The 20,259-nt window shown below is 37.2% G+C and overlaps 1 long non-coding RNA gene across 1 annotated transcript in view; it reads left to right on the forward strand.

The window, feature by feature from the left end:
- Positions 1-7,444: 7,444 nt before the first annotated feature.
- The window catches only part of LOC138341669 (uncharacterized), an 86,769-nt gene continuing 73,954 nt past the window's right edge, over positions 7,445-20,259 (forward strand). Inside the window, exons 1-2 of the long non-coding RNA XR_011214462.1 lie at positions 7,445-8,126; positions 8,223-8,845. This is a non-coding gene — a long non-coding RNA (uncharacterized lncRNA). The remainder of the gene's footprint in view (positions 8,127-8,222; positions 8,846-20,259) is intronic.

Raw genomic sequence — 20,259 nt, forward strand, 5'->3', positions numbered from 1 at the left:
ATACAATATAAATATACAAAATCCACTCACATACACACTTGACTCATTGTTTCATATTACTGGATTATTGAATTCAGTTCAAATTTTAGCTTATGTCAATCTATCATACTGGATTCCTATCATGTCGAATATCCAACATATTCAACTCATCAAACCTATAGATCTAACACATATAAAATTTTTGGACATGTATCAATTTCATGCTCTTAAGCCATCATGTTTTCATTTTCTACTTACTTCTATACATACAATTCTAAACATGTCATTTCAACATAAGAGTAAACCAGTCCCTTGGGAGGAAACAACACAGGTAAAAAAAACCCAATAGAGGGATATGAGTTGGGTTATTCAGACTTCACCCTATCACTAACAATCCCTTTACCCCTCCTCCAATCAAATATGGTGCAATTTCCCTCAATGCACAAATAAAAGAAAAGTAAAGTTTAGGTAGAAGAAAACATGTGGCGTATATGCATCAAAGATCTATCAAGAGATGGGTTAGGAAGATTTCTTGGAACCAGTGCCCTCATCAACAACAGGGAAACCATAAGCAGTTCTCCTCGATGCACTAGCAAACTCCATCTCACAGGCTCTCCACAAACGCAACTCCACCTCGAATAGAGATTGTCGTTGGGCAACCTCAACTTTCTGCCTCTCCCTCTTTTTAGCTCGGTGAGTCTTTGTCATGACCAAGAGAACTCCCTAGTCACACATGGCGTACTCGACCTCTCGGAGGTCTTATACAAAGCCCTTAACATACATCATTGCACATATAATAGAATAATTGCGAAAAATTTAAAAATTTTACTTCTGAAGTTCAAGTTGACTTCATATATGAAAAATATAATCTATACTTGTCTCACAATACCATCTAGACATAGGAATTAAGAATTTGGGACTTAGAACTTACATCCAATAGAAAGTCTAGAATAGGAAATACAACATAGTCTCTCAATAGACAAAAGAACTAAAGCTAGAATCATGGGTGTAGTCTTGAGAAATGTCCTTGAATTGCCTCAACGGCCTGAACATACATTGTTTGCGAAAAAGGAGAGAAAATATGGGTAAGTACAACACACATACTAAGTATGACTACTATGCATAAAAACCATGGAAACATGCATAAAAGGACAATTTAGTCAAAGACAAGCTTTTTATCAAAAAAACCCAACATAATATCATTCTAACATGTAAGCAACCGAAGCAATACTAGTGCAATGCAAAGAATAGAATCTCATAACCCTATCCAAAGCTAGGTATCACATTAGGCAACCCACTTCATACATACCTTCAAAATATAGTATTTCATCATAATTTTCCATATTCATCATAATATCATACATATTTTTCCATACATAAGTCATAACAAATATTGTCTTAAGAGAACACTAGTACAAGTATTCTCTTAAGATCCCACAAGTGCAGTGTGTAAGAGAAATCCCATACCCTTCCTTTCACTACGTAGAACCCCTTAAGAAAACCCTAGTGAGAGTTCATACATTTCATTCATTCATTTGCTTTTGTATTAGGGAAAAGGTTTCAATAACTGACATAGACCATGTGAGCTACACGGAATCCGCTGTTATACTCCCACATCAAAAAGAGATAATTAACACTTGCCTAAGATATAACCTTTTGTACATAGCTATCCAGGTGAATCCATTAAGCTAGAGTCCTATGCGGGCACATAGTTAAGGGTCATGAGATTGTTACAGGAAACCCTAACTTGCTAAACGTAGGGGTTTCCATATCATGATACAACACAAATCTTGGGAATCCGGATTTACTAAACATGAGGAAACCCATGTGGGGATACAGACTTACTAAACGTGAGACCTCCATATCATTTACATGCCCTTTCGGTGCTAAGCATCTATTTCCTTTAGTAATCCTCTTTATTCATCACATTAGTTCCCATAAGCCTTTACAAGACTCTCATGTAAACATTTTATTATAATAGATCATAGGTGTTCATACATTAGAACAATCCTTTTACTTTTGAAACACTATCAATAGAGTCAATCTTTCACTTTAACAATTCATTATAATCATGAGAACTACCTTTCAATCACATAACAATCATACCATAACATACATACATACTTCATAGCAAATTTAAGTGTATAGGATTAAGGATGATGAAACCATGTCATTAACACCACAACAACACAATATATATAACACCATTACTATCTAAGTAATTCATCTTTCATACATGAGTTCATTACAGAACAAAAACCCGTACCTTCTTGCCCTTCATGAAACTTCATACTTCAATCACCTAACAATGAATAATTAATCCATGAAATAAGGTAATTTATGAAGTAACAATATAACTAACATCAATATAAACAATTGATATATTTATCATCTTTAATCAATTCACCACATCAAATCCAAGATTTATGAAATTGGGGAAGAAAATGGGTCCAAGGGAATGTAAAGTGAACAACAACAATTACCCATCGTTATACACCTAAAAAACCCTAAGTAATCATAATTAACCATAATTTATTCATAAATTTTGGTTTTATAAGAAGACCCATGAGTAAAGAAAACCCCTAGATTTTGGGGGTTTTTTGAAAACATCTTTGAAGGAACCTCTTGTGGCAAAAAACTTCAAGAGTGAAAACAACAATACCTTATTGTAGACCTAAACACGAAATTGAATTGAAAACCTAGAGAACTGATCCTATTCTTAGAGCTTCAAAGTTCTTCAACGGAGGTTTGGGTAGAGAGAGAATTTAGAGAGAAGAGAGACTTTTGATTTTCAATTTGGGGGTTCTGTTTTTGATTGGTAAAATGGTATAAAAACTGAATGAAAACCAATAAATACCCATCCCCTAAAATACTCCTCACTTAGTTTGACCTTTTAACTTAGTCTAACTTGAATTTTATTTTAAGAATTTTCATTGCGAAACAAGTCCGCGATGCGGAGGTGTTCCCTGGAGTTTATGGAAATTTAATTTTGGGACAGAATTGTCGACGATCGTCTCTGCGATGCGGAGACACATTTTGGGCATGACTGGAGCAAGTCTGCGATGCACCCTTCCCAAGCTATTGTCTTAATTTTTTCTTTCTTCGTTTGTCGTCTCTAGCCCATATAAAATTCCACCATTCTATCCCTAACTCTTAGGATCGTGATTTCCCCTTTTTAGGTCATAATCTGTTAAGTTAGGCTCTAGCTTAGGTCATAGAATTTTCAGAGTGTTTCAATGCTCCCTCCTTAGGAACATTCATCCCCAAATGACACGTTAAACCTTTATAGGGAAAAAGAAAGTGACTCAAGGCTAGAATCCCAACAACAAGCAATATCAAAATGAGGAACACATAATCATATCATCAAAGAAGAGGAACTTAATCCACAACTCATCATGTACAAATTCTTTTCATATAAGGAGGAACTACCTTCTCCAATTAAATATAAGCTCAATATGAATATTAAAGAGATGACATGCAAATTTTCTGTCAAAACTACATCAAACATGTTCGATACAACTCTCATGAAGACAATATATTTTCATAGCACATAAGAGTGCAATTCAACCATGAGAAGCATAATCCATGAAAACTCAAATACAACTACACATGAATTTTCATATAAGCACGCACATACAAGGTCAATCATGACAAGTACTTCAATACACATGACTCTCAATTTCATACTAAATTAAGAGAAACTACTAACCTCAATTTTGTATAGGAGTAAGAGGTAAGACATGAGGATAACGAGATTTCATGTCGGCCTTGGCCTCCCATGTAGCACCCTCTACTAGGTGGTTCCTCCATAAAACTTTAACGAAGGACACATCTTTATTCTTCAACTTCTTGACTTGACTATCTAAGATCTCAACGGAACCTCTTCATAAGAAAGGTTCTCACTCACCCTAAACCTTCCAAAGGGAGAATAGACCCGTGTCACTAATACACTTCTTAAGCATAGAAACATGGAGTTCCAGGTAAACTGAGGCCAATTCATTGGGCATTTTCAACTCATAACCGACATTTCCGACAAACTTCTAAATTTCATATGGGCCCATATACCGGGGACTAAGTTTCCCCTTCTTACCAAATCTCATTACTCCCTTCATAAGTGAGATATTCAAGTAGACCCAATCACCTACTTCAAACTCATGTCCCTTCTTCTACTATCGGCATAAGACTTTTTCCGACTTTGAGCCATTCTTAACCTATCCCTTATAAGGAAAACCTTCCCTATGAATTCATAAACCATTTCAAGACCAAGAAGAGCAAACTCTCCTACTTCAAACCACTCAAATCAAAGATCTACACCTCCTACCGTAGAGAGCGTCAAATGGTGCTATAACAATACTTGAATGGTAGCTATTATTGTAGATAAAATCCATCAATGGTAGATGATCATCCCAATAACCTTTGAAATCAATAACACATGCCCTCAACATGTCTTCCAAGGTTTGGATGGTACGTTTTGCTTGACCATCTGTGTGGGGATGAAAAACTGTACTAAATTTCACCTTTGTACTTAGCCTTTCTTGAAATGTCTTCCAAAAGTAGGAAGTAAATCGAGTGCCTCTATCCGAAATAATGGTCAAAGGGACTCCATGAAACTTCATTATCTCTCTAACATACAACTTAGCATAATACTCTGCCGAATAAGTAACCTTGATGGGTAGCAAAAGGGATGATTTTGTCAACCTATCCGCAATAACCCAAATGGAGTCATATTACCTTCTAGTTCAAGACAAACCTACCAAAAAATCCATATTGACATCCTCCCACTTCTAAGTGGGGATGTCGATTTCTTGATATAAACCACCCAACCTTTAATGCTCGGCTTTGACTTGTTGGAAATTTGGACACTTGGCCACAAAGGACACTATTCTGTTCCACCAATAGTTCTTGCATAAGTCATGATAGATTTTGGTGGCCCCTGAATGGAATATCGAGAACCATGGGCCTGTTCTAAGATTGGTTTTCTTAGACCATCCACATCCGGTACACACAACCCTCCTTGGTGCCTAAAAACCCCATCCTCTCTTTGGGAGAAAGTTTCTATAGTTTTTTTTAGAACAAACTTTTTTAGTTCCATCAAAATTTGGTCAAGGTTTTGCTTAGACTTCACATCAACAACGGATGACTCGAAATTATGACGGATCATGACACCCCCTTTTGGAGAATCTCCTAGTCGGACACTGAACCTAGCTAGCCTATGTACATCACGGGCTAACTCCCTTTTATCTTCTTCCACATGTGACACACAACCCATAGATACATGACTCAAGGCATCCGCAACGACATTAGCCTTCCCGGGATTGTATAGGACACTTATGTCAACGTCTTTCAAGAGTTCCAACCACATTCTTTATCGGAGATTCAATTCTTTTTGGATAAAGACGTATTGAAGACTCTTGTGGTCAGTAACCACATCAATACATACTCCATAGAGATAGTGTCTCCAAATCTTTAAAGCAAAAATACAACATCTAGTTCAAGATCTCGAGTTGGATAGTTTTTTTCATTCACCTTGAGTTGTCTCGAGGCATAAGCTATCACATTACCATGTTGCACGAGGACACAACCCAAAACCACTCAGGACGCGTCATAATACACTACAAACCCTTCGTTACTCTCCAACAAGGTCAACAGCGGAGCAGTGGTGAGTTTATCTTTCAATAATTGGAATCTCTTTTCAATGACTCCGACCATTAGAACTTAGAATTCTTTTGGGATAAGTCCGTTAATGGAGATGCAATAGATGAAAATCCCTCAACAAACCTCCTATAGTACCTGACCAAACCCAAAAATCATTAAATGTCGGTAGGACTCAAAGGTCAAGGACAACTTTTTACCGCATCCATCTTCATATGATTGACCTCTACACCCTCATCAGAGACAATGTGACCAAGGAAGGCAACCAAGCTTGGCCAAAACTCACACTTGCTAAACATAGCAAAAATTGATGATTTTTCAGGACTTGTAAAACAACCGTCAAGTGACTCATGTTATAATTTTAGCTTTTGGAGTATACCAAGATATCATCGATAAATACAATAACAAAAGAGTCAAGAAAATCTCTAGACACACAATTCATAAGGTCTATGAAAGCCGCTGGGCATTTGTAAGACCAAAGGACATCACTAAGAATTCAAAATTGCCATATATTGTTCGGAAGGCCATTTTCGGAACATGAACACCTCTCACCCTAAGTTGGTGATAACCTAACCACAAGTCATTTCTCGAAAAGTAACTCAGTCCTTGGAGTTGATAAAATAGGTCATCAATCCTAGGAAATGGATACCTATTCTTTAGAGTGACCTTGTTTAATTGTCGATAATTAATACACATCCTAAATAAACCATATTACTTTTTGACTAATAACACCAGTGCACCCCATGAAGATATGCTTTGTTGTATATAACCCTTATCTAGAAAATCCTTAAGTTGAGTTTAAGGTCCTTCAATTTGGCAAGGTCTTTCCAGTAAGGATGGATTGAAATGGATTTTGTATCTGACAATAAATCGATGCCAAAATCTTTTTCTCATTTGGGAGGAATTCTGGGAAAGTCACCGGGAAAGACTTCAAAAAAATCCTTCACTACGGGGATAGACTCTTAAAGAGGAGTTTCGGATTAAAGATCCTTGACCCCTCATAACATGATAGAGAAATCCCTTAGGAATAAACTTACAAGCTTTTAGACATGAAATAATTAGATCTCTGGGGATTGATTTTCCATCTTCTATTCTAAAATGGGTTCATTAGGAAATTGAAACATTACTAACCGAAATTTATAATCAATGGAAGTAAAACAAAGATGTATTCAATCAATCCCCAAAATGATATCAAAGTCCAACCTATCATGTTCTACTAAAATAAACCAATGTAACTCTATTGGGCAATTATATGAGACAACCCCTATAAACTCTTCTAGCAACTACGAAATCACCCACAGGGGTAGAAACCGAAAAGGATTCATCAAAGACATTGGGAAGCATATTAAATTTCATAGCCACTAAAGGAGTTACAAAAGAAAAATTGGTACCGGGATCCAACAATGCATAACATTAATTGAAAATACTTGCAACATACCGGTAATAACATCAAGAGATCTCTCTTGATCACCTCAGGATTGGAGATTATAAAAGCGATACTTCTTAAGAGCATCGGAATTCAGACCACTCACTTGTGTTTGAGAACGTAATCTTCCTTGAGCCTTTAACATAGGGCAGTCCCTCTTCATGTGGACACTCTAACAACAACAATAGCAACTACCCAAGATAATAGATGGGTTGTTTACTTGATACGACCACTTATACTTCTTTAGGAAAGTATAATTTGAGTGTATCAAATTTTGGCACCGCTGCCGGAGAATGTGGCTTTTAGATTAACTTTAGTAACATTACTGAATTTTAGTCAACAATTTCCTAATTTTAATTTTTTTCTTTTGTTATTGTTTCTTTCAGGTCTAGCTCTAGGGTATGCCAAGTACACGAAGCCGAGGAGAAACAATACTTTGTTCGGTTCTGAACTGAACCGTACACTTCGTAGAATGAATAATCTGCAGAATACAGCTAATCTAGGTGATGAGCTCAATCGCCAGCCTCCACCACCGGTTGATGCTCATAATCAAGTGTTCGCAAAAAATCTGGATGATGATGCTTTGAGGATACAACCTCCTATACCATGCCCTCAAGAGTTCTATAGGGGAAAGATTAACATCACTGATTCTAATGGGCCTCTTGTCCTACCTCCTGTACCACAGGGTCACACATTCGTGGTAACAGTAACTTGATGCAGATGTTCACTGCAAGGGTTTTTTTTTCAAGGCTACCATCTGTGAATCGATATTCTCACATCGCCAAACTGAGGTCGGTGTGCAAGAGTTGTGTAGGGAGGCCAGACTTGGATATGAACATCATCAGGTTGAAAGTGTTCCCTCTTTCACTAACGGGAGAGGCCGAAATATAGTTTACAAAGTTGCCATATAATTCTATCTATACCTGGGATCAGTTGAGGGATGTGTTCCTAGTATGGTACTACCTGGTTTCCAAATAGCTCAACCACAAAAATAGAGTGAAAGACTTTGTGGCACTACCAGCGGAGTCAGTGAGTAGCTCTTGGGACAGATTTACCGCTTACATGAGAGGTATGCCGAACCATCGCATTAATGATGATTCATTGAAAAAGTACTTCTATCAGGGACAAGATGATAATAATAAGGAAGTTCTTGATACTATTGCAGGTGGTTCTTATGGTGAGTGCACATATGCAGAGATCACAAAGAAGTTGGAGAAAGTCTCTCACAACAATAAGGCTTGGAATACTAGAAAGTTGGATACTAGGAGAAATACCTTTGCAGTGCAAGCTACACATAATTCAGCCACAGATGAGATTCGTGAAGAGATGACTCAAATGAGAACTGAGCTTGGGTTGGTATTGAAACATGTCACTAGAGGTGCAGAGAAGGTAAATCCGGTAAATTACTTAACTAAACCACCACCGCCAGCGGATGACTACTATTATGAAGAGGATACTTATGCAGTGAATGATCAGACGGGGGGTTTCTGACCTAACTCCCAAGGCTCCAATCAGGAGAATTGGCATCAAGGTCAGAACTATGGGAATTACAACAGAGAGGGACAATATATTTGAGATGTAAACTATAACTGCGATAATAACTTCAACCGGGGTTACTATGGTAAGAAAAATGATCAAAGTGGGGCCTATGTTCCACCTCAAAATTGGGACGTTGCTACTAGGGATAGTGGATGCAGTATGACGCGAGTTGAAGATTTTTTGCAGAAGATGATGAGAAGCTTTGATGCCAGTGATGAGAAAGCCAAGGAATTCAGAGTCGTTTTCTTTGTAAGCTTTCTTCTCCTTTAATTCCGCATTACTTATGATCCTTTATGGTATCAGAGCCATGTTGGCAGTATTCATATTTAGTATGAGCAGCTAAATATAAATACTATCTAAGGCATTACAAAATTAATTTATGAAGTAATCTATAATTCTATATGTTATGTTTTAAGTATTTGCTTAATATTTTATACTTCTTATTCTTTTATATTAATTCTATACTTGGTGTGAGGCGTATCGTTCTTCTGATATGAGTATGAGGTATCCGATTAATATCCGGAGCATGCATTGGTCAGCCTGAACTTGGAACACTCGCTATAGCCAGGAGGGCGTCAAAGAGTTAGTACTATTGGTGGTCCCGTAACTAAGATAACTCTATCAGAATGAACTTGATTGTCAGACCAAGAGCACCTATCATAGAATAATTTATAAAAGATTTTGAATTATATTTTATTAATATTACTTAAACTCCAACATATTTGACTTATGTTTACTTGATATCTTAAATTTTGTCTTGTAAGTCCTTTAGACAGTTCTTCTTCATTTATGGATAAAAATCAAAATATTTTGAATAAAATTAATATATCTTCGCAATCAACAAAGATTGCTAAAATTGAAAATGATTTACAAAACTGGAGTATTCCAGAAGAACCTTTCAAAAAGATTTATCAATTAGGTAACTTCAGTTTCCTCACTCGTTGCAATATTAAAACTTGTGAATCTACTATTGCCATTAACAATTCTTCTGAAATTGTTCGTCTTCTTAAAGACAAAGATCTAGACAGGTACAAATCTAGCTTCAACTATTTGCATATTGGTTTAGTTCAAGTTGCTGTAAAACCTCTGTTCAGAAGAGGTCTTGATATTCCTGTCTGCGTTCTCCTTAGAGATGACAGATTTCTTAATTTTGATGATTCCCTTCTTGGATTACTTCAAAGTAATCTCACTGATGGACCAGTTTACTTCAACTGTTATCCTAATTTCTCGGTTGACATTAATGATCCTAATGTCACAGACACACTGACTCTCAATGTCAAAACCAAAAATCTCAATAGCAAAACTGATTCTAGAGAAATTGCTGTAGTCTATAGGGTCTATTACAGACTTATGAAAACTCAACTTGCTCCAAAAGCGTGTCTTGAAAGTGTCAGAGGAGAAACCATGCTCATGGAAGCTAACCACTCACATAGTTCCATTTTTGTTCCTAGAACCTTACAATGGAAGGATATTCTCTCAAATAACGAATGGCATTTTGAAAACATTACGCAACCTTTTACTTCTCATCCCCCACGATCCCAAATAGAAAGGGTTATTCAGTTTCCCGATGGATCTATTGATCTAAAATTTCTTGAGAATCCATCAATGAGATCTTCATCTGCTCGACGATCGTCTTGGTCACCCTCCTCTTCGTGCCCTTCCAAGACGACTCACCAATTATCTTCTTCCAAAACTTTCGAGGACGAGGAAGACAACATTACTATTGCAAACAGTGATATAGACAATAGTAAAGGTAAAGTAACAGGGGTTGATTTCAGAGGTAATGTACCTAAAGTTTATTACCAAGACATTTTAGGGAGTCCTACAGCAAGCGAGATGGAACCGCCTACTGATAAGCCTGCTTGGTTGGGAATGTTAAAGGTAAACAAAACCTTTGAACCTAATCCAACTATTCTACAAGAACAATGGATTCACCCTGACAATCAAGTCAGAAGAAAATGGTATGTTTCCTCTTATACTCTTAAGCAAAGAGAAAATTTCAGAGAAATTTGGATGAAAGATATGAGAAGAATAGGTTGTGAAATCGAATTCTTCAAGTGGTTTGAAATGACTGGTAGAATTGAAAATTGTACTGAGTCTTTACAAGTTATCATTAATAAATGGTATACATCTTCTAACAAAGTAGTAGAATCTACCACTCCTCCTCTTGAAGGAATCAATATTCCTATTGCAGGTACAGTGATAAAAGCCTCTCCCTTCAAAGAGAAGAGTGATAAGACAGGCGCATTACTCGTTGCTGCAGATATTGATAGAGTTATTGAACAAAACAACTATACAAACCAACTCCTCCATGTGGTCTCTAGACAAATAGAAGACACAAGACTATATCTTAGTGGAAGACCAACACCGGCTTCTACTTCATCAAATCATGAAATTGAAACCTACCCAGGATTTAAAATACCTGAATTTTCCAAAGAAAAATTCCCAAAACTTTCTGATACATTTGAAGTTATGGGAAGTATCATCGAAAAAATCAACACTCAACTCAATAACTTTAACATCTCCAAAAAGAAAGATAAAGAAAGTGTTTCCACAATCCAAACCAATCCAAACCCATCTTCAGAAAAAAGCCAATCTTCTCCAAAAACTTTGAAATAATCGTTTTCATAACATGAAAAACTACCACAGCAAACCATCTTTTCCAGATTTGCAGTATGAAGAAAATGCTTTCTTATCCACTTCGTCTCATGAAGGCAGGAGCATCACTGAATGGAATATTGATGGCCTTGTAGAACATCAAGTTTACAATAAACTCCATGAAATGGGAGTAGCCATCACCGCATACAAAATGCGAGGGTCCTCAGACACAGATGCTGCAAATATGATTATTGCAGGTTTCACTGGAATTTTAAAACATTGGTGGGACAATTACTGCACTGACGAAGTCAAGCATCTCATAATCACCGCAACAGCAAATGAAACTGTTGTAAAGATGGAAGGTAACACACAAACAACTTCTACTCAAACAAGGGAAGACGCTTGTGCCACTTTGCTTTACCATATTGCTAAACATTTTATTGGAGAACCTAAGTTATTTCAGGACAGGAGTCTCCAAATTCTGAGTAATCTAAGTTGCCCAAACTTAGATAACTTCATCCACTACAGACATGCTTTTTTGAGCAAAGTCATGATCCGTCCAGATTGCAATTTGGATTACTGGAAGGAACGTTTCATCAGTGGCTTACCTCCTCTTTTTGCAGATAAGGTAAGAACCAAAATACAAGACAGGAATAATGGTAGTATTCCTTATAATAATCTTACCTATGGTGACCTAGTAAGCACCATTAACATCGTAGCCCTAGAGCTATGCACAGACATCAAGCTAAGACACCAGCTTAAGAAGGAACAATCTTCTTCAAGGAAAGAACTTGGAAGCTTTTGTAGAGATTTTGGATTTATTACTCCACCAGATACTAAGAAGAAGGAAGAAAGAGAAAAATCCTACAGAAGAAAATCAACAAGGAAGGATGATTCCTCTAAATCTTCCAAATCCGAAAGAAAGAAAACTAGATCCAAGAGATCAACCCAAAAGAAACAAGACGTCTGTTGGAACTGTGGAAAAAGAGGCCATAGAGCAAACGAATGCCGTTCAAAAACAAAGAAAAAGAAAATCAATCTTCTTGACATGGATAAGGAGACGAAAGGTAAACTTCTCTCTATCCTTGATGAACCATTTTCTGACATTTCAGATGAATCTGAAGAAAACAGCTCAGATGAGGACATCAACCTGGACTATGATTCAGATTCTAGTCAATCAGAAAAAGGTTGCACTTGCACGGAAGCATTCTGCACTTGCGGAAAAGAACCCCAGATTAGGGTTCTTTCTGATAACTCAAAAGAAGCCCTTTTTGATGTCATACAACATATCAATGATGATGAGGCTAGGAATCGTTTCCTCCTAGAACTCAAAAATTTGATCCTCAATACAGACAAACCAAAGTCTCGTCCTATTGTTGAACCTTTCAGCATGAAACAAATCATGAATCGTTCAAAAAATCATTCTGAACCAACCATTGCGGATCTTCGTCATGAAGTTTCTCTTCTCAAAAATGAAATTCGAGAAATCAAATCCCGTCTTTCCATGATAGAAACTGACACTCCTATCCGTCAGATTTCTAAAAAACCAGCTTTCTTAGATTATGAATCTAGGCACAGCTCCTCAAAAAACAATTCAGATAATGAGGATGATATCAATCAACCTGACATCAACAATAACCATCTGGTTGAACCAGAAGTTTTTACACAAACCAATAACAATGCTTCCACTTCTGCAACACCAGGTTTAACAGTAATTTCCTCTATCAGACCTCAGAGCCATCATATCCCTATCAAAATAGTGATTAACAAACATTTTGTTATTAACAAAGTTGCTTTGCTTGATAGCGGTGCTGATAGAAACTGCATCATGAAAGGTATTGTTCCTCTTCAGTATTTACAAAAAAGTACTTCAAAATTATACTCCGCTACAGGAGAACTTTTGAAAATAAACTATAAGCTTTCTAAAGCCCATATTTGCAACAATGGCATTTGTTTAACAAATGATTTCGTTATTACTGAAGATATTAATGAAGATATCATCCTAGGAATACCATTTATTACCCAAATAAAACCTTATTTTACTTCACTGGATGGCATCTCCACTAATATATTAGGAAAAGATCTCCTTTTCCCTTTTGTAAAAACTCTTTCTCAAGAAGAAAGTGATTTTGTCAGAGAAAAAACTGTTTTCAAAATAAACAAACTTTCTCAACATCTCACCTTTTTAAAGGATGAAATCCGTATTAAGAAAATTGAGCAAGTTCTAAAAACCCCGGAGATTGTTAACAAAATAGCAAATCTTCGAGAGAAATTTGAAAAGGAAATTTGTTCCGATTTTCCTAATGCCTTTTGGAATAGAAAAAAGCATATTGTTTCTTTACCATACATTGAAGGATTCAATGAAAGGGCTATTACCACTAAAGCAAGACCCATTAAGATGAATCATGAAATGATGGAATATTGCAAAGAAGAGATTAATACTCTTTTAAAAAATGGCATCATCAGAGTTTCAAAATCCCTTTGGAGTTGCTCTGCCTTCTACGTTAATAAAAACTCTGAGAAAGAAAGAGGTTCTCCTAGACTTGTAATTAATTACAAGCCTCTCAACTCCGTTTTAAAATGGATTAGGTATCCTATACCTAACAAAAAAGACCTTTTGAAAAGGATTTTTAATGCAAAATTTTTTAGCAAATTTGATATGAAATCGGGATTTTGGCAAATACAGATTTCTGAAAAAGATAAGTACAAAACTGCTTTTAATGTTCCATTTGGCCAATTTGAATGGAATGTAATGCCTTTTGGGCTCAAAAATGCCCCTTCTGAATTTCAAAACATCATGAATTCCATTTTCAATGATTATTCTTACATGTCAATTGTTTATATTGATGATGTGTTGATATTTTCTGAAAACATTGATTCTCATTTTAAACACCTCAACACATTCTTCAATATAGTTAAAAACAATGGCTTAGTAGTTAGTGCTAAGAAAATGATTTTGTTTCAAACAAAGATTAGGTTCTTGGGCCATGATCTTTTTCAAGGAACTTTTAAACCCATCTGCAGAGCCCTAGAGTTCTCTTCTAAATTTCCCGATGAAATTATTGAAAAAACCCAGCTCCAGAGATTTCTAGGAAGTTTGAATTATGTTGCCGATTTTATTCCAAAAATCAAACACATCTGCGAGCCTCTATACAAGAGACTTAAGAAAGTCCCTGTTCCATGGAGTTCTGAACAAACCCAAGCGGTTATTCGAGTTAAAGAGTTAGTTCAAACAATTCCTTGTTTAGGGATCCCCAATCCTCATGCTTCCATGATTGTTGAATTTGATGCCTCTGACCTTGGTTATGGAGGTATTCTAAAACAAATAGTAGATCCTGAATCTACAGAACAGTTGGTCCGATTTACTTCGGGAATCTGGAATTCTTCTCAAAAGAATTATTCTACTGTTAAAAAAGAAGTCTTGTCTATTGTTCTTTGTATAACAAAATTTCAAGATGATCTTATCAACAAAAAGTTTTTGCTAAGAGTAGATTGCAAGTCTGCTAAAGAAATTCTTCAAAAAGATGTTAAAAACAAATCTTTGCTAGGTGGCAAGCTCTACTATCTAGCTTTGATTTTGATATTGATTTCATCAAAGGAGAAAACAACTCCTTGCCAGATTTTTTAACCCGTGAATTTTTGCAGGGAAAACATGAGGCCATTTAAGCCAGCAGCTAAGGGAGACAAGGATCTTCCAAAACAAAAAATGGCTAGACCATTCCAGCTCCCTCCACTTACACCATCCAAAGCAGAATCTTCATCCACAAGACCTACTTTAAATTCCAAAAACTTTTTCACAGTCCTAGCAGATTATCCAAATTTACCAAACTCTTCTCAACAGAAGCCCCAGAGGCCAAACTACCCCCTCTACCTCAAAGTCTAAATTTGAGACCAACTGTTGCTCTTGAAGCTTCATCCTCCCGCCAAACAAAAGCAGCTTACACGATGAAAGCCCCTGAGACTTTTGCCCAAGCAGTCAATCCAGAATTGACTAAAACAATTTCCTCAAAACCAAATCAAAAAGAAGAATTTTTTGACTTTCAGGTGTCACAAATACTACCTTTGATGGCACTCAGTAAAGAAGTATCTAACATGGATGTTGATTTATTAATAAAACCTTGTTACACTGATTTTAATTATGTGGATACAGATAATCCACTAAAAACCAGGAGATACTTTGAAGCCATACTAGTGGATACATAATCCGTCGACATCGAGCATTGCAAAGATGCAGATAATCAAATCATGTATTCCAGGATTACAATCAAGAGAATACTAGAACCAACAGAATGGTTTGCAGATCATCTTCACACTCCAATTGCTTTGACAATGACACACCGCCCACAGACTTATAATTGGTATGATTATAAGGCCGCATGGATGAACTTCCTCTATGTCAGACCAAGGCACACTTGGTTTATTAAATACAGCACACCACTAACAAAGGCCATCATCCCACGATGGTTTTATGAATGGTGGAATTTATTTGGAGGCACCAAGGAAATTCTACCCCAAAGATTCTCCGCTAGGTATGCAGAATTTCAAACCCAGGAGGAGATAACAACATTACCAGAGCATATAAAAATATGCAAATATTACATTAAGAAAAGAATTTCTTATATCATCACCTGGACTTTGTCAAAAGCGAAATAGATCGCATCAATTATTTGTGCAAACAAATACAGGTAAAAGGTTGGGTTCCTAAACAGCAAGGAAATTCAGCAGTACAGAACACTGAGAAGGTCCAGACTTCTCAAAAGAAATTATCCAAAGCAGTCCTCAAACAAAAATTGAAGGAAGCTATGGACAACATCGAAGATCATTCTGAGGAATAGATCTTCAAACTACTCAAAGATGCTGCTTCTTCTGAAGGAGAAGATGACGATAATGGTAATATGTGCAATCCCAAAGGTTTAGACTTGGCCTACATGGACCCAGATTATGAATAGGAAATGACCTTTCACAAAAGATAGAGGCAAAGCCGGAATTATCTTTTGCGTTAGTAACTTTCATTGAATAGGAAATGACCTTTCACAAAAGATAGAGGCAAAGCCGGAATTATCTTTTGTGTTAGTAACTTTCATTATTCTCTAAACTGGCATCCACTGAGAGGCTAAAGGACAAAGCTCTTTTGGAAAGCACTATTGCCTTTATCAAAAGAAGATGCATTATCAAAAGATAAGATTCCCATTATCTTTTGATAGCCCCCCCCCAGTGTCGGCAATATTTCAGCCATCCACTTGTAAGCCTTCAGATAAAAGGCATTTATTTTCCCTCTATAAAAGAGGATTAAATTCCCATTAGAGATCATCAGAAAATTCATACTGTATTCTGAATATCTCTCTCTCTCTCTTATGTACAATGAAGTTTGAAGTTTGCTTGAAGTTTGAATAAAAGTCGTTTTCTTTGTAAGCTTTCTTCTCCTTTAATTCCGCATTACTTATGATCCTTTATGGTATTAGAGCCATGTTGTCAGTATTCATATTTAGTATGAGCAGCTAAATATAAATACTGTCTAAGGCATTACAAAATTAATTTATGAAGTAATCTATAATTCTATATGTTATGTTTTAAATATTTGCTTAATATTTTATACTTCTTATTCTTTTATATTAATTCTATACTTGGTAAGAGGCGTATCGTTCTTCTGATATGAGTATGAGGTATCCGATTAATATCCGGAGCATGCGTTGGTCAGCCTGAACTTGGAACACTCGCTATAGCCAGGAGGGCGTCAAAGAGTTAGTACTATTGGTGGTCCCGTAACTAACAGACGTCCACGAAAAAATTTGGCATTTTTGACGTCGGAATCCAAATCACCCAAAAAATGGTGTGCAATAGCACACGAAAATCATCAAAATGAGGCGTATGCTCGCTTCGGGGCTCGTTTGACCCTCCAAATGGGTCGGACAAGCCGTGATGGCCAACCGTATGCATAGACAAGGTCTTGACGGACGTCCACGAAAAAATTTGGCATTTTTGACATCGGAATCCAAATCACCCAAAAAATGGTGTGCAATAGCACACGAAAATCGTCGAAATGAGGCGTATGCTCGCTTCGGGGCTCGTTTGACCCTCCAAATGGGTCGGACAAGCTGTGATGGCCAACCGTATGCATAGACAAGGTCTTGACAGACGTCCACGAAAAAATTTGGCATTTTTGACATCGGAATCCAAATCACCCAAAAAATGGTGTGTAATAGCACACGAAAATCGTCGAAATGAGGCGTATGCTCGCTTCGGCGCTCGTTTGACCCTCCAAATGGGTCGGACAAGCCGTGATGGCCAACCGTATGCATAGACAAGGTCTTGACGGACGTCCACGAAAAAATTTGGCATTTTTGACGTCGGAATCCAAATCACCCAAAAAATGGTGTGCAATAGCACACAAAAATCATCGAAATGAGGCGTATGCTCGCTTTGGGGCTCGTTTGACCCTCCAAATGGGTCGGACAAGCCGTGATGGCCAACCGTATGCATAGACAAGGTCTTGACGGACGTCCACGAAAAAATTTGGCATTTTTGACGTCGGAATCCAAATCACCCAAAAAATGGTGTGCAATAGCACACGAAAATCGTCGAAATGAGGCGTATGCTCGCTTCGTGGCTCGTTTGACCCTCCAAATGGGTCGGACAAGCCAAGATGGCCAACCGTATGCATAGACAAGGTCTTGACGGACGTCCATGAAAAAATTTGGCATTTTGACGTCGGAATCCAAATCACCCAAAAAATGGTGTGCAATAGCACACGAAAATCGTCGAAATGAGGCGTATGCTCGCTTCGGGCCTCGTTTGACCCTCCAAATGGGTCGGACAAGCCGTGATGGCCAACCGTATGCATAGACAAGGTCTTGACGGATGTCCACGAAAAAATTTGGCTTTTTTGACGTCGAAATCCAAATCACCCAAAAAATGGTGTGTAATAGCACACGACAATCGTTGAAATGAGGCGTATGCTCGCTTCGGGGCTCGTTTGACCCTCCAAATGGGTCGGACAAGCCGTGATGGCCAACCGTATGCATATACAAAGTCTTGACGGACGTCCACGAAAACATTTGGCATTTTTGACGTCGGAATCCAAATCACCCAAAAAATGGTGTGCCATAGCACACGAAAATCGTCGAAATGAGGCGTATGCTCGCTTCGGGGCTCGTTTGACCCTTCAAATGGGTCGGACAAGCCGTGATGGCCAACCGTATGCATAGACAAGGTCTTGACAGACGTCCACAAAAAAATTTGGCATTTTTGACGTCGGAATCCAAATCACCCAAAAAATGGTGTGCAATAGCACACGAAAATCGTCGAAATGAGGCGTATGCTCGCTTCGGGGCTCGTTTGACCCTCCAAATGGGTTGTACAAGCCGTGATGGACAACCGTATGCATATACAAGGTCTTGACGGACGTCCACGAAAAAATTTGGCATTTTTGACGTCGGAATCCAAATCACCCAAAAAATGGTGTGCAATAGCACACGAAAATCGTCGAAATGAGGCGTATGCTCGCTTCGGGGCTCGTTTGACCCTTCAAATGGGTCGGGGTTCTTTTCCGCAAGTGCAGAATTCTTCCGTGCAAGTGCAACCTTTTTCTGATTGACTAGAATCTGAATCATAGTCTAGGTTGATGTCCTCATCTAAGCTGTTTTCTTCAGATTCATCTGAAATGTCAGAAAATGGTTCATCAAGGATAGCGAGAAGTTTACCTTTCGTCTCCTTATCCATGTCAAGAAGATTGATTTTCTTTTTCTTTGTTTTTGAACGGCATTCGTTTGCTCTATGGCCTCTTTTTCCACAGTTCTAAGGCATTACAAAATTAATTTATGAAGTAATCTATAATTCTATATGTTATGTTTTAAGTATTTGCTTAATATTTTATACTTCTTATTCTTTTATATTAATTCTATACTTGGTGTGAGGCGTATCGTTCTTCTGATATGAGTATGAGGTATCCGATTAATATCCGGAGCATGCGTTGGTCAGCCTGAACTTGGAACACTCGCTATAGCCAGGAGGGCGTCAAAGAGTTAGTACTATTGGTGGTCCCGTAACTAAGATGACTCTATCAGAATGAACTTGATTGTCAGACCAAGAGCACCTATCATAGAATAATTTATAAAAGATTTTGAATTATATTTTATTAATATTACTTAAACTCCAACATATTTGACTTATGTTTACTTGATATCTTAAATTTTGTCTTGTAAGTCCTTTAGACAGTTCTTCTTCATTTATGGATAAAAATCAAAATATTTTGAATAAAATTAACATATCTTCGCAATCAACAAAGATTGCTAAAATTGAAAATGATTTACAAAACTGGAGTATTCCAGAAGAACCTTTCAAAAAGATTTATCAATTAGGTAACTTCAGTTTCCTCACTCGTTGCAATATTAAAACTTGTGAATCTACTATTGCCATTAACAATTCTTCTGAAATTGTTCGTCTTCTTAAAGACAAAGATCTAGACAGGTACAAATCTAGCTTCAACTATTTGCATATTGGTTTAGTTCAAGTTGCTGTAAAACCTCTGTTCAGAAGAGGTCTTGATATTCCTGTCTGCGTTCTCCTTAGAGATGACAGATGTCTTAATTTTGATGATTCCCTTCTTGGATTACTTCAAAGTAATCTCACTGATGGACCAGTTTACTTCAACTGTTATCCTAATTTCTCGGTTGGCATTAATGATCCTAATGTCACAGACACTCTGACTCTCAATGTCAAAACCAAAAATCTCAATAGCAAAACTGATTCTAGAGAAATTGCTGTAGTCTATAGGGTCTATTATAGACTTATGAAAACTCAACTTGCTCCAAAAGCGTGTCTTGAAAGTGTCAGAGGAGAAACCATGCTCATGGAAGCTAACCACTCACATAGTTCCATTTTTGTTCCTAGAACCTTACAATGGAAGGATATTCTCTCAAATAACGAATGGCATTTTGAAAACATTACGCAACCTTTTACTTCTCATCCCCCACGATCCCAAATAGAAAGGGTTATTCAGTTTCCCGATGGATCTATTAATCTAAAATTTCTTGAGAATCCATCAATGAGATCTTCATCTGCTCGAC

The sequence above is a fragment of the Solanum lycopersicum genome, chromosome 2 (genome assembly GCF_036512215.1).
Source record: "Solanum lycopersicum chromosome 2, SLM_r2.1".
Classification (NCBI taxonomy): domain Eukaryota; kingdom Viridiplantae; phylum Streptophyta; class Magnoliopsida; order Solanales; family Solanaceae; genus Solanum; species Solanum lycopersicum.